This window comes from Spermophilus citellus (genome assembly GCF_964194105.1).
Source record: "Spermophilus citellus genome assembly, chromosome: 18".
Lineage (NCBI taxonomy): Eukaryota > Metazoa > Chordata > Mammalia > Rodentia > Sciuridae > Spermophilus > Spermophilus citellus.
The window spans coordinates 50,213,977-50,228,106 of NC_138200.1; positions in this window are offsets into that span (position 1 = coordinate 50,213,977).

Below are 14,130 nucleotides of genomic sequence, written 5' to 3' on the forward strand. Positions count from 1 at the left end.
TAATTTGTGGATTTAGCTGTTTGATATAGATATTAAGTGTCCACTACTCCTGATGAAATTTGATTTGCCAATGCTAACAATCGTCTACTGGTTTGTTTAGGGATTCTTTTGTCAGAAATTGATTTTACTTAACTTTTAACTTCTATTTTCTTGATTGTGAATGTGTTTCCTTCTTTCAGATGTACCTGTAGTTTCCTACAATATCTGGTGAGACATTTATGGTCTTTAAAAGGAATCACAACTCTTTCATCAAATCTTCTCACATGGTTATTCTTTGTCATATATTTTCTATATTTTAAAACATTTTTTTCCAAGTGAAGTTTAAGTTGTATAGATTACAAGAGAAACAAGAAAAAATGTTGCCACTGAATTTTATAAGTAAAAATATATTTGACATTATTTCTGTAGCAATTTTTGATAAAAATGGATTATGAAAACAGATTGCTGATATGGTTCTACCTTTGAATTCCTGGAATAAATGTTACTTGATCATTAATTTTTGTTTTCATTTATCTTTGGAAAAAATAGCTTTATGGTGTTTAATTTTCTCATTAGGATCAAGGTTTTACTCCCATTAATTCCAATCACATTTTCTCCTTCAATAAAACAAAACAATTTTTAAAATAAAGTTTCTCTGCTTTCTCATGCAACTTACTTCGTTTTTTATGACACTAAAAAATGGATTGTTCAAATTTTAATTTAAAAAACAGCAAAAGCTATTCTTTATTTTTTGCACTTATCACATTACAAAACTTACTCAACAATTCTATTAGCTATTTTTATTCTATTTTATTTTAAATTACATTTAATGACAGCTTTTTATGTCTCTCATTCTCGAATATTTATAATAGTCACTTAATTTTCTTGTCATATTGCAAATGCTCAAACATTCAGGACAGAGAAGGTAATAATGGTGATGACAGATACTGTTGTGTAGTTCTTGATTTAATTATGAAATCATCTGAACATTTTTCTTTTTAGAATACATTTGTTGTTATCTAAGTAAATATTCTTTATTGCATATAACTGTTTCTTTCGATTCCATTGAACTTTGCAAATATATCTTTAAAATGTGGGAATGCAATACAATAGTTCTTACTCAATTCCTTACTATACATGCTTATAATAGATTGTTGATGTCATATTTATATCTTATATCATATTTCTGTCTATTCTACATATCGTTTTAGTTTTTGAATTATCTGTATCAGCTCTGGAATTAAAATTAGGCTACCTTCATAAAACTAACTGGCAAACTTTCCAGCTCCTTTCGTAGCCTCAGATTATTTCAACAACATAATAATTGTCTGTTCTTGGTATATTTTTAGATCCAACTCATCTTGGGATAGTTTTGAATCCTTTTCAGCTTTCCAATCTCTCTAAGAGTTACTAGAATATAACTTGAAATCTCTCTCTCTCTCTCTCTCTCTCTCTCTCTCTCTCTCTCTCTCCATCCCAGCTGCCATGAGGTGAACAGAGCACCTCTGCTACATGTGCCACTATAGGCAACAAATGATGGAGCCCAGTAACCATGGACTGAAACCTCTGAAATTGAGCCCATTTAAATCTCTCTACTTTATAAATTTATAGTAATGGAAAGCTGACTAACATAGGTTATGTTTGGGGGTAAGTGATAAAGCAGAGAAAAATTCCTTATTATATTCACTCAGATAGACTAGAATTTTCTGTATTCAGGGAAAAAAGGTTTGTACTGGCATCCATATGATTACTTGAAGTATCAGTTTTATTATGTGGTATTTAGCATGAGTGAATCCATTTTGGTTTGATCTGGTCTCTTGGGACCTAGTGCACAAGTTCAGTCCAAAATGATGGCCTCTCATCATTTTTATTGAAGAGTTATTGGTTTCCATATTAGTTGTACTAATTTACAATCCCATCAACAGTATAAAGGTGTTCTTTTTCCCCAGTGTGGAAATCAGTATGGGGTTCCTCAAAACATTAGAATTGGAACTACCACATGATTCAATTATACCATGCCTCCATATTTATCCTAAAGAATTAAAGTCATCATAGCATAGTGATACATGTACAGCCATATTTATAGCATCACAGTTGGCATTAGTCAAAATATAAAATCTGCCTAGTTGTCTCTCAGCAGATGAATGTATAAAGAAGATGTTGTATGTCTGCACAGTGGGGTTTCATCCAACCACAAAGAAGAATGAAATGATGTCATTTACAGTAAAATGAATGAAACTTGAGGACTTTATGTTAAAGGAGATAAGTCAAACTGAGGAAGTCAAGGGACATATGTTTCCTCATATGCAAATGCCAGAGAGCAAAAAAAAATACAAGAAAGATGGGGGGGAGGCCACATGAAAATCAAAGTGAGATCAGTAGAGTAGGGGGAGGGGACACCGGGACGGGGGAAAGGAGGGAAGGGGGAAGTACCGGGAAGGGAATTAGCCACATTATATGGTCCTATCATGTGCAAGTAAGAATACATAGCAATAAATCCCACTGTTGTGTAAGGCGATAACGGACCCATAAAACTAGGGGGAAAAGAAATCAGAAAACACACACGACCAAAAACCAAACAAATTGTTTCTTCTCAGGTTAGAGCTGATTATGTGCCCAGAGATGCAAAGCAACAGGGAGAGAATGCCAAACATGCTCCTGTTTCTAAATTTTCTTGATCACTTGTAAAATAATTTCTATATTTAAATAAACACAAATAGAGAAAGAGAAGATCAGTAAGAAAATTTCTATATAACATTATTTTAAAACGAGAGTTTACAAGGCAAATTGGTCGTTTTGGTGGGCTCATTTAGGCTACACTACTCAATCTACTAGGACCTGACTCCTGATTTACTCTGCAATGGGGACAAAGAACTTTGAAGAAGCATGATTTTGCTTAACAGGTCTCCTAAGCCTCCCTGAGACTCTGTCAAAAAGGCCCTGTGGGTTTGTTTTTTTTTTTGTAGAATATTATGATGAGACTTTCCTTAGTATATTGATCTCTTTGGTTGATGGTTCACTTCTCAACTGTGTGCTCCAGGTAGGCAGGGACCTTGAGAGTCTTGCACACAGAAACACAAACAGACAATTTTATCCATAATGTCAGATTGTCTACCCATCCTGAAGTCTAGGCAAAATGCCTCTATTGCAGCCAATCTTCACAATTCTAAAACTGACATGGTCAGGGCCATTATGAGAAGCACAGGCATTGGACAGCAAAGCATTAGAGCATGATCCGGTGACTGGGGAGCAAAAGATAAGTATGCTAACCAAGCACAGCAAGATCAGGATTCCAGTCGTAGGGTGTACCAATCCACCTGCTGGTGGCACTCAGTAGACTTCAGTTAAGATTGTTGTAAAGACTCGATGGGGCAAGATTTGAGCTAGGGAAAGTCCTTAATATCTGCACAGAGTTCCCAGGGGGGGAAAAAGGTGGAAACTAGCATTAGTTTAAGTCCCTGCTGGGATTTGATAGAGTGTGTGGTGGGGGGAGAAACTTGATGGTCCACAGGGCCTGCCAATTGCCTCCTAGACTGGTTCACAAAATGCCCACCTCATTCCAGTAAGACTAGCTTCCTCCTCTCAGGTTCCTGTGAGGCACTTAATTAAATCCAATCACAATGAAAGGCTGCTTTTGAGATTCCATGTTTCGCTTCTTCACTCACTTTCTGGCATTAAGACACCCTGGGTTTTATTTAGTCAGATGTCTAACTAGAAATTGCGCTTTTCAGAAAAGATAAAAAATAATGATCATCTAATTCCCTATTTTCCACAGAGCCACTTAACTTCAAGTGCTCAGTACTAATCAATAAAAGCCTTTCATCACAAAACCCAATAAGCAAGATCAAATTCAAGGGAAATGCTCAAAAGAGAGCAACGGTTGGCACCCAAACCATTTTGTAAGGTCAGAATCACTTTGCCACATGAAGTTAATTCCTGCTCGCGGCCCAAAGCCATTCCACCTCTGGCTCTCTGATCTCTTATTTTCAAAAGCGGAGTCCACTGAGCCTGCCGGGAACATAGGGGCTACTGTGATCCGCATCCAGTAAAAGCCTGAAACTGGAATTAATACCAGGGAGGCTGTGTTATTAGCCTTTGAGGGCTGCTTCCCATCCAGGGGAAATCGCAGGCATCAATTTAGAGAAAAATTCCGATACAAGAAACACTGTTAAGACTCCGAGTCTTTCTGGTGGTGTTAAGATGGGATTGGGACCCAGGATTTCTGGGTTCATTCCCTAGATTCCTTCCCTTTCTCCCATTTTTACCAAAAAGAGTGGACACATGGGCAACAGGAGCAGATCAAAGGGTGATGTCCTGTCAGTTGGGTTTGAGCCTCAAATCTTAATACACAAATTCTGGTGAGCTGGGTTGGTGGTCAGGGTCAATATCAGCACTAAAGAGCTACCAAGTCCAAAGTTAACTTTTTAATAATGTTACGGTACTCCGTTTACCGCACAGAAATGCAAGGCAAAGAGTGAGATAAAAACACTCTATGTCAAATTCCCCACTCTTCTATGAGTTTCAGAGAGAGAAAGAGGAAAGGAAGAGAGAATCAGAAAGAGAAAGTGGGCCATCATTTAATATAAGTGGTCACATCCTCTAATATCCGCAGACCATTTGGTTAATTGGAAAGTGAGAATTGCTATTAGGATTCAACTATTCCTGCTGAAAATAACTTTGCTGGAATATTGATAGCACTTAATAGATGCTTATTAATGGATGAGAGAGAATTATTATAGATAGAGGTAATAGTCCTCTTATAAACTATCTAAGCCAAATTGGAAATATACTTTCACAACCAAAAAATTAATAATTCCCTGAAATACATCCAAGACACAATTCATTGTTAAACAGATTTTATTCTGCCTTTCCTTTCTAGCTTATATTACAAAGATACTACTAAAGGTTCCATTAAATTCTACTGTAAACAAGAGACCTTATATCCATGAGTATCAGCAAAAATATACACAGGCAGAAAACTGTTGCAATCTACACAGTATCACCAAATGAACCACCAAACATCCCATGATCGAAAGTCAGAGGTCAGAATATTATTAAAAGCCATATATATGCCTGAAGAAAAAAATGTTTTTGAAAGGAATATTTCTTCCCACAGAATTCGGGAATGGATTACTGAAAATCACAAAACAAACTAGAATGGTTGTGTTCTTCAGAAAGGTCTAGAAATCAAAATGAGAGAAAATAGGTCACATCTCAAGACCTTGCACCCATACAGACCTCCCCTCCAACATGGGCTCAGCTTGGTTGAAGGAGGAGTGAAGTCCATTCCCGTTAATAGCTGGGCTCTCCCTGTGCACCTTTGAATGTGAAGCCCCTGTTCGTGCTAAAGGGGTACTGGGCTATGTTGCTGTGCCCCTCTGTGGAGATCAGAATATTCCTGATCCAAATCCAACATGAGCACCAAAGTCAGTTTGGAAACACTTTACCAAAATCTCTCTAAACTTGTACCTGTGAGCCAAGTAACCAACATTTTCCACCAGACTGACACCTCACAAAAGGACACATGGCACCTAACACCTCAGCAGCCACTCAGGAGCCACACATGCCCAATGGAGGTCTCTCTCCTATCACATGGTTGTCAAGTGAGTCCCCATGTCTGTGAAGAACACCTCTATTCCTTGGGGCTGAAGACTTTGTCTGGTTCCATGGTACTTCCTTCAGCTTCTTCCATGTGTTAAAACATTTGTTAGGTAAAAAAGAAATAAATGAATAAATGGATTGCTTCAAATTCACTAGAAATCATAGAAACAAACTAACAAAAGTAGGTTTCTCTTCCTCTGGAAGATGTGGGCATTTTATTTTGAAGAAGGTAGAGCTGCTTGACATGGTTTGGTCACCGTGGGCTACCCAGTTTTCATGCTCTGGAAAAGACTCCATTTCCATCAGATGTCTTTCTTTCTTTTTTCTTTCTTGTTTTCTTTTTTCTCTTTTTTCTTTTTTCTTTTTCTTTTTTTTTTTTTTGGAACTGGGGATTGAACTCAGGGGCACTCAACCACTGAGCCCCATCCCCAGCCCTATTTTGTATCTTATTTATAGACGGGGTCTCACTGAGTTGCTAAGTGCCTTGCCAATGCTGAGGCAGGCTTTGAACTCGCAAAACTCCTGTCTCAGCCCCCTGAGCTGCTGGGATTACAGGGGTGCACCACCCCACCCGGCCAGATCTTATTTTAACTTGAAATGTTTCATGACAGGTTTATGGTATTAATTTCCTCTTCTTCTGTGCATGGCCTTTATATGTGTTTCCTTCAGAAGATAAATCAACTTGCCAGGGTGAAATAGAGTACAGTACATGGGGTTTTATGAAACAGTCTCCAGTAAACTATAAGAGATGGTGGCCCACCATGGAGTATCCCCTCTGCCAGGTTTTCCTGCTAAAAGCCTGCAGAATCCACAAGTAATCAGCTTTTTTAAAATAAAGCAGTTTTAATGAAATGATTTCTCAGCACCTTATTGCTGACACCGTCACTTCTATTTCTAATGGATTTTGAGAATTGTTGTTCAGAAGTTAATCCTGTTAATAAGATTCGATTTTCTTTTTGCCTTAATAGTGTGCTTCACAATACTTACGAGGAAGCCAGGGCATATGGGTTGGGTGGCTTTGCTGTGGCTCCCAGCATAATCGTGGCAAATGAGGCTAAGAAGAGAATGACTGGAGACAAGACAGACATCAAAGGCAGAAACACTGACTCCTCCACAATTTAGAGAAGAAAATCGGTCTCTCTTCCCTTCTGTAGATCTAGTGCAATCTCAACCAATCTGTGAGGCATGCACTGCGATTGAGAACCTCAAACCTCAAGGACTCCAGCCAACTCCTAAACACTCTGCCTGCTTAATACCTGCATGCAGAGCCAGGCACTCCATTAAACCCAGACACAATCTCTTGCCATAAAGAAACCCTCCCTGTTCTCCAGATTTGCTCTTGGTCAAATTTCTTAAATAAGCTTTCATGTGTTTTTTTTTTTTAATTTTAAAACCCTTTCTGCCTAACTTAGATATATAAAACCCATGACTCTTCTGTAGAAACCAGAGCAAGTTTATTAGTAGTAGTATTAAATTATTATTATTATTATTATTATTATTATTATTATAAATTTCTTCATCATAGATAATATCTTCGAGAACTTACTGGGCTAAGGTATAGCTCCATGCCTAGCATGTGCAAAGCCCTGAGTTCAGTCCCTAGTAGGTCAAAAATAATGAAATAAAACAAAACCAAGAATCTATTATGTACATGAAAATAAACAGCTTAAAACCCAACCCAAACGGACTTTGGTTATTTGACAAAAGGCATTTAAAGGAAGGGCTTGCCAGTAATCCCCCTTTAAAGGAGAGAAAACATGCACTCAGCAGATAGGCAATGAGCATCTATTCTGAACCAGCAAACGTATTGACTCTGAAGACACATGAACATTTAGAATATGAGTGTCCAGGGCACCCTGATAAGCAGCCCTGGCACAAATTGGAAAATAAGGTGCTGTCCTAAAAGGGCAGGCTTTAAGGAAGCTTGTGTGTCAAAGGCTACAGAGCTGCTGAAGGGAAATTTCAGGGAAACCGTGTGCCAGAGGTAAAATGGATTGAGACAGGCTCTCGAAAGCATGGATAGGAAAATATGGGCTTTTCATGATGAAGTCAAACAACAATGAGTGCTGGCGAGGATGTGGGGAAAAGGGTACTCTTGTACACTGCTGGTGGGACTGCAAACGGGTGCGGCCAATTTGGAAAGCAGTATGGAGATTCCTGGGAAAGCTGGGAATGGAACCACCATTTGACCCAGCTATTGCCCTTCTCGGACTATTTCCTGAAGACCTTAAAAGAGCACATTACAGGGATACTGCCACATTGATGTTCATAGCAGCACAATTCACAATTGCTAGACTGTGGAATCAACCCAGATGCCCTTCAATAGATGAATGGATAAAAAAAAAAAATGTGGCATTTATACACCATGGAGTATTACGCAGCACTAAAAAATGACAAAATCACGGAATTTGCAGGGAAACGGATGGCACTAGAGCAGATTATGCTTAGTGAAGCTAGCCAACCCCTAAAAAACAAATACCAAATGTCTTCTTTGATATAATGAGAGCAACTAAGAACAGAACAGGGAGGAAGAGCAGGAAGAAAAGATTAACATTAAACAGAGACATGAGGTGGGAGGGAAAGGGAGAAAAAAAGGGAAATCACATGGAAATGGAGGGAGACCCTCATTGTTATACAAAATTACATCTAAGAGGTTGTGAGGGGAATGGGATAACAAACATGGAGGGAAATGAATTACAGTAGATGGGGTAGAGAGAGAAGATGGGAGGGGAGTGGAGGGGGGATAGTAGAGGATAGGAAAGGTAGCAGAATACAACAGTCACTAATATGGCAGTATGTAAAAATGTGATGTGTAACCGATGTGATTCTGCAATCTGTATTTGGGGTAAAAATGGGAGTTCATAACCCACTTGATTCTAATGTATGAAATATGATATGTCAAGAGCTTTGTAATGTTGTGAACAACCAATAAAAAAATTTAAAATAAATAAATAAATAAATAATCAACACACACACACAAAATAAAATAAAATAAAATAAAAATAATAATAATAAAGGCATTGTGTTGTGTCCATCTACACCAAATAAATAAATAAAAATCATGGTTTAAAAAAAAAAAAAAGAAAATATGGGCTTTATCCTGAGGACCGTGAGCAATGAGGCATTTTGGTGGGGAGTGGAGTGAGAGAAATTTATTATCCAGTCTGGTTCTTAAAAAACTCAAAAAGTTTTGAATCAAGGAACATTTTCTTGTATTTTGAACATATTGTTTTATAACTTTCCAGAATTATCATATCTGGTTATTGTTGATGCTCTACTGAACTGAAAACTTTTATTAATATTTGTGGTTTCATTTTATAGAATTATCATAACTGATGGATTTACGGTTCTGAAACAGTAACCAAATTTTAATAATGAAGCCATTAATACATACCTTGGCTTGAGGGTATGATATCTGTGACAATGTAATATTTGCTCTGAAAGTAACAATCCCCAAACTAATATATTTATATCTCTCTGTAAGTTGCACAAATGTCTCCCAAGCTAGCAGCACATTGTTTTGTCTTGACAATCAGAGATCTTCCTCCCTTGTTTGTTTCTTCCCCTTCGCAGGAAAAGAAAAAGATGTTTAAAATATAAAGGAAATTAATTACCAAGATGATCTTGAGAGACTCGAAAAATAATTTAAGAAAGAATTTCAATTTTAAAAGCTCACTCTTGCTGGGATTTCTCTGGAAAGTCTGGAGTGGGTCTGCCTCTTCCTGTGGCTTGGGGCAACATTTACATTTAAATGAAAACACAGACATATGTGTTTGACCAAGGCCATCTACTTATGCACTTAAAACCATTTTCATTTTATAAAAGAAACAGAAAACATCCCGCTATGTCAATATACCAATCTACCAATTTATTCTTTATGAAAAATAGCATATGATGCATCTGTTTGGGATTGTTTTTTTTTTTCTTTCCTGTAATGTTTTTTTTTTTTTTTACTAGATCCATATATTTTCTGAGAATCAGTCTCCTGAAGAAATAAATGCATGAAGCTTGTGTTATTTGAATTCTTAAAAGCAAAATTCCGCAAAACCTTGTGCTTTCTCTTGTCCATTTCCCTGCTCCTTGAAGTGCCTGTGTTTTTATTTTCATGAAATGGAGACCCAATATGGTCGGGTGATTGAAACTATTTTGTGCACAAAGTGATAGAATTGGGGTTTACAATTAAACATCTTGATTTCGTACCAGAAGCTCATTTCTAGAATGTTTACATACTCACCTAACACACTTATTGGGAGAATGTGAACATTCTTCTAAAAAGGGTTGTCTCAGAAAAAGGTCCCTCCCTCAATATATCAATGCATGTTCTAACCAGCAATGTACTGAGTTTGAGAAAATAGAGATTTGGGGATATGCATGATTAATACTGACAGCTGAAAAAGTTGGGATGTGTAATATTTTCCCCAACACATGTCCCTTTGTTTTATCTCTAATAATTCAACACATGCAAAGTCATAGTGTCTGTCTTAAATGCATTTTATGACATGTGAGCCTTGGAGACACGGAGTTGCTTATCTAATCCCACCCAGCTGGTAAGGGTCAGTGCAGAAATTTGTCATTCCGAAATCAAAATAATGAAATGATTTTTACAATACTCAAGTAAATCCTTCCAGCCCAAAGAACTGTTGCCAAAACCTGTCCTCAAAAATTGTTCCCATCCATCTGCACACATTGTCCCCTCTGTTTCTAAAGTCCACGATGATAAAATACAACAACTGAAAAGAGTTTAAGGACGTGAGGTGTGATAGCAGAAATACCTATTTCTCTTCAGAGCCACTTGGGTCTTCTATGGCAAATATCAAAGCAAGACTTCCAGGCACTACCGAGAAGGCCTTATTGAAATGACTCATGCTGCAACATTGGTCTAAAGCATTTCGGGAAATCCCAAAGCTAAATTACTCTCCTGACTCAAAAGCCAAATGTCTCTTTCTGGGGAGGCTTAATTGTAGTTGAGCATCTACTTATTTCCAGCCCTTGTGGCCAAGTTCACCCAAACTGTTTATTTTTCATAAAATGGAAGGAAAAAAAGTTTCCCTGAATGTGATAATTTAACATTTATTTATTTATCTATTTATTATAAAAGAAACGTAATGAGTGGTGAGGTGGACACTTGAATGGGAGAAAGCTATGACATCTGCAAAGCGTCTGGATCTGAGATAGATGTGTAAAGGTGAATTTTCTTTCTGCTCAAAGTTCTGGGAGAGGCTCATGGGGACATAGACGCTAAAGAGCTAAATTTGATTCTTGGCTCAGCTGTCCACTCCTTGTGAAGCTGCGTGTCCTGAAACTGAAACCAGAGATTTGGCAAAAGCCCGTTTCAAAGGAGCAGAGGTCAAATATCACAGACAGTGGGGGCAGATGCCTAGCAGGTTCCCAGAGGTAAGATGTGAGTTTTGAACTCATCAGTGGTGGATTGGGACAAAATATGGGAAAGAGAGATGGAGCTGCCCCTAGACCAAATCACCAAGCATTTGTCGACAGGCTTATCACCACTGGCTCTTGTTTTCTCTGGAGCTATCTAAAGCCACCATTAAATGTTTAAAATTTACTGACAGATATTTCCCAGCCTTGTATCCCTCTGGGCTCTAAACTCCAGCAGGGTAGAGAATATATTTGTGGGTTTTTTTTTCCTTATCATGTCCCCAAACTTAGTTCATTGATTGGCACCTGACAGACATGTCCTAGAGATAATGCTTAAGGTTATTGCTGAAGTTATTATTTCCCATGTTCAGTTTTCTATAATGGATTTGGTTATTCCATTCAGTTCTCCTCCACTCTATCTACTTGGCCGTATTTGCATTTGTTGGATCTTGTTGCTGCCTTTGACGTTTCATTCAGTTTCATCGCACAGTTTTTAGCTTCTGCCAGCTTCGCAGTCTCCCTTTTCTGTTCTGCTTTTCACTTTACCCAGCTGAACCCCCAAATACCTCCTGGCGCAAGTTATTTCAAGGGTCTGAGGCTTGGATTCTTGCATTTTAAAGCTCTGGGTGATTGCATAAAAAATGTGTCAAATCCAGCACAGCACTGGAGAGATATACTTACCTATGTGCCTGGCACAAACCTTGTTTCTAATGGTGGGCTCCATAGCTTGTTCTGATTGGACAAGGGCTGTAGACATCCATCCCTCTTCAGCCTGGAGAAATGTGATCATGAGAAATAAACATTTGAGTTCTGCCGGTGTAATTTTTCTGTGTTGTTTATAAGGTGATTTCCAGAAATGAAGAGAGTTCTTGTAAAAAACAAAGAGAAGCAGAAATTTGTCCATGTTGAAGTCAAACTGTATTCAACGTACAATTGAACAAAATGTTCATTTGCACTTAAGAACAGAAAAAATAGTACAGTGAAAATGAAAATATATTTCACTGAGAAAAAAAGTAAAAAAGAACAAAAAGAAAGAGAGAAAGCTGTTCAGACAGAGAAGGACAGAGGCCGACGTAAGGAAGATCTCATGTTCCCAGTAGCCATTATGGTACATGATTCATAAGGTCAAATTTTACAATTATGAATTTTGCATAGGTCACTCCTTTAGCATGGAAAATAATTCTTTCTGAGACATACTCGCTCTTCTACCCTAGCTCTGTGTGGCCTGTCACACTCTTTGGGTGCCACATTACAATTCAGCAGTGTAAGAGATTCTAAATTTGACCTAAAGCTTTGGCAAAATTAAATGTGCCACAGCTAACTCAAAAAAAATATCAAAGGTGGTTTTTCCATTGCTCCTTTTAGATATTTGCCAGTTTATACTAAAATGAACCCAAGAATAACTAAGCTTACTTATGAATTGTTAAATGAGCTCACCTCACCTACCTACATGTCCAAACAGAATAACATATAGCTTTGAGAGAATACAACAAAAGAAGTAAAAGACATAAATAGCAATGCGTGGAATGAAATTGCATGTGATATATCAATTCAATCCATAGCTGAATGGCTGAATGTGCTATCTGTGAAGTAGGATTTATTCTAGAGCTACAAAACTTTTGCTCTCAAAAGATCAGTCTCCCGTAAAAAAAGAAAAGTCCTGTCTCAGAAATTTAGAGGGAAAGAGAGAGAGTAAGAAAAAGAGGAGAAGATGCTGATAAACGATCAGTCCATATATTCAAATAAAGGCCAGTTGGTGGACAATGGTTCGACTCATTCCTCGTGGCCTCAGAGTAACCTTCTTAAGTACTTGTGATCATTTTCTTCAGGCTCCTACTCAGTGATCTTCATTATTTCTACATAACCCACAAGTAAATGCCAACCTGAAAACCTGGCATTCAGGACCCTCTGCCATTGACCTTAGTCTCACCGTCCATGTTATTAAGAAATCTTTCCCTTTGAAATCCAGTGTTCATCCAAATATTCTCATACCTTATCTACTCTGAAATCCTTTGATGGGACTTTATTTAGCTTTCTTTTCTTACCTATCTTAGCTCCCCTTTATCTGCCCTATCCCCACTCTTTCTCCAAGCCTCAGTATATGTCCTTGCTAACCTGAAGTCCTTCTTGCTCTGTGCCTTCCCAACCCACATTGTCCTTTGTGTGTCTCCAGCTCGCTGGCTGGGAATCCCTGACTGCGCTGTGCACATGTATGAGATCAGGGTAGAAGTGCTGTCACATAGCCTTGGCACATAGCACTCAAAAAATACTAACGGAAAGACCAGTTATTAATGTTTATTCTCCTAAAGATGAAACGCTAAGCTCAGTAGGCATCTAACAAAGCTATTTATTCAGGGAAAGGTGTTTGATCCCCCGGGAGGTAGAAAGGTTCACCTCTCTCTCAGAGATTAAAAATGGGGCTTAGAGAGCTTGCAGAAAGGACAAGTACATCTTGAAGTGCAGGGAGTATCCGTCCCATGTCGACCTGGCCACAGCCAGTTCTCACAGGCAGATCCTGCTCTAGCATATGGTCTCAACACCAAGCTCAGATTTTATTTTGTTTGCCTGGAACACCTAAAACCTCTTGGAGACGCATCATGGCTCAAGATATAAGCCATGGAGTCATCTATATTTTGGTGGCTGGTATCTCACTAGGTGTGACCCATGGGTGAGGATTTATCCAGCTCAACCTTGGTGTTTTTTTAAAATATGAAATAATATTAATGTGTCCCATCACAGTTTAAAAAAAAAAAACAGGCGAGAGTATAAATGAAGACTCATGGTACTTGCTCAGTAAGAGGGTCCACAACTCCTTGTGCACTGGTTTTTAATTGAGTCTCCCTGGAACCCCCTTAATAATTCTAATGAACCCACCTGTGTTAACTGGAAATGCTGAGATACTGGGTCCATGGATCACTCCTTTTAAATACATTTCATCAAGGATGTTCTTTTGAGAGATGCAAGGACTGAATGGGAAGTTTACAGGAAAAGAATATTTTTCAATCTCATCTCCACTGATTTTTTTTCCAGACTAAAGTAAGTCTAGGAAACTGAAGGCTGACATATCCCAACTGATTCTGATGCATAAGTCTATGGAAAACATTTTGACAAACAGAATCTGATAGATACTTGTTCTAAGATTAGAGATTTGAACCACTATATCTAGAGTCATTT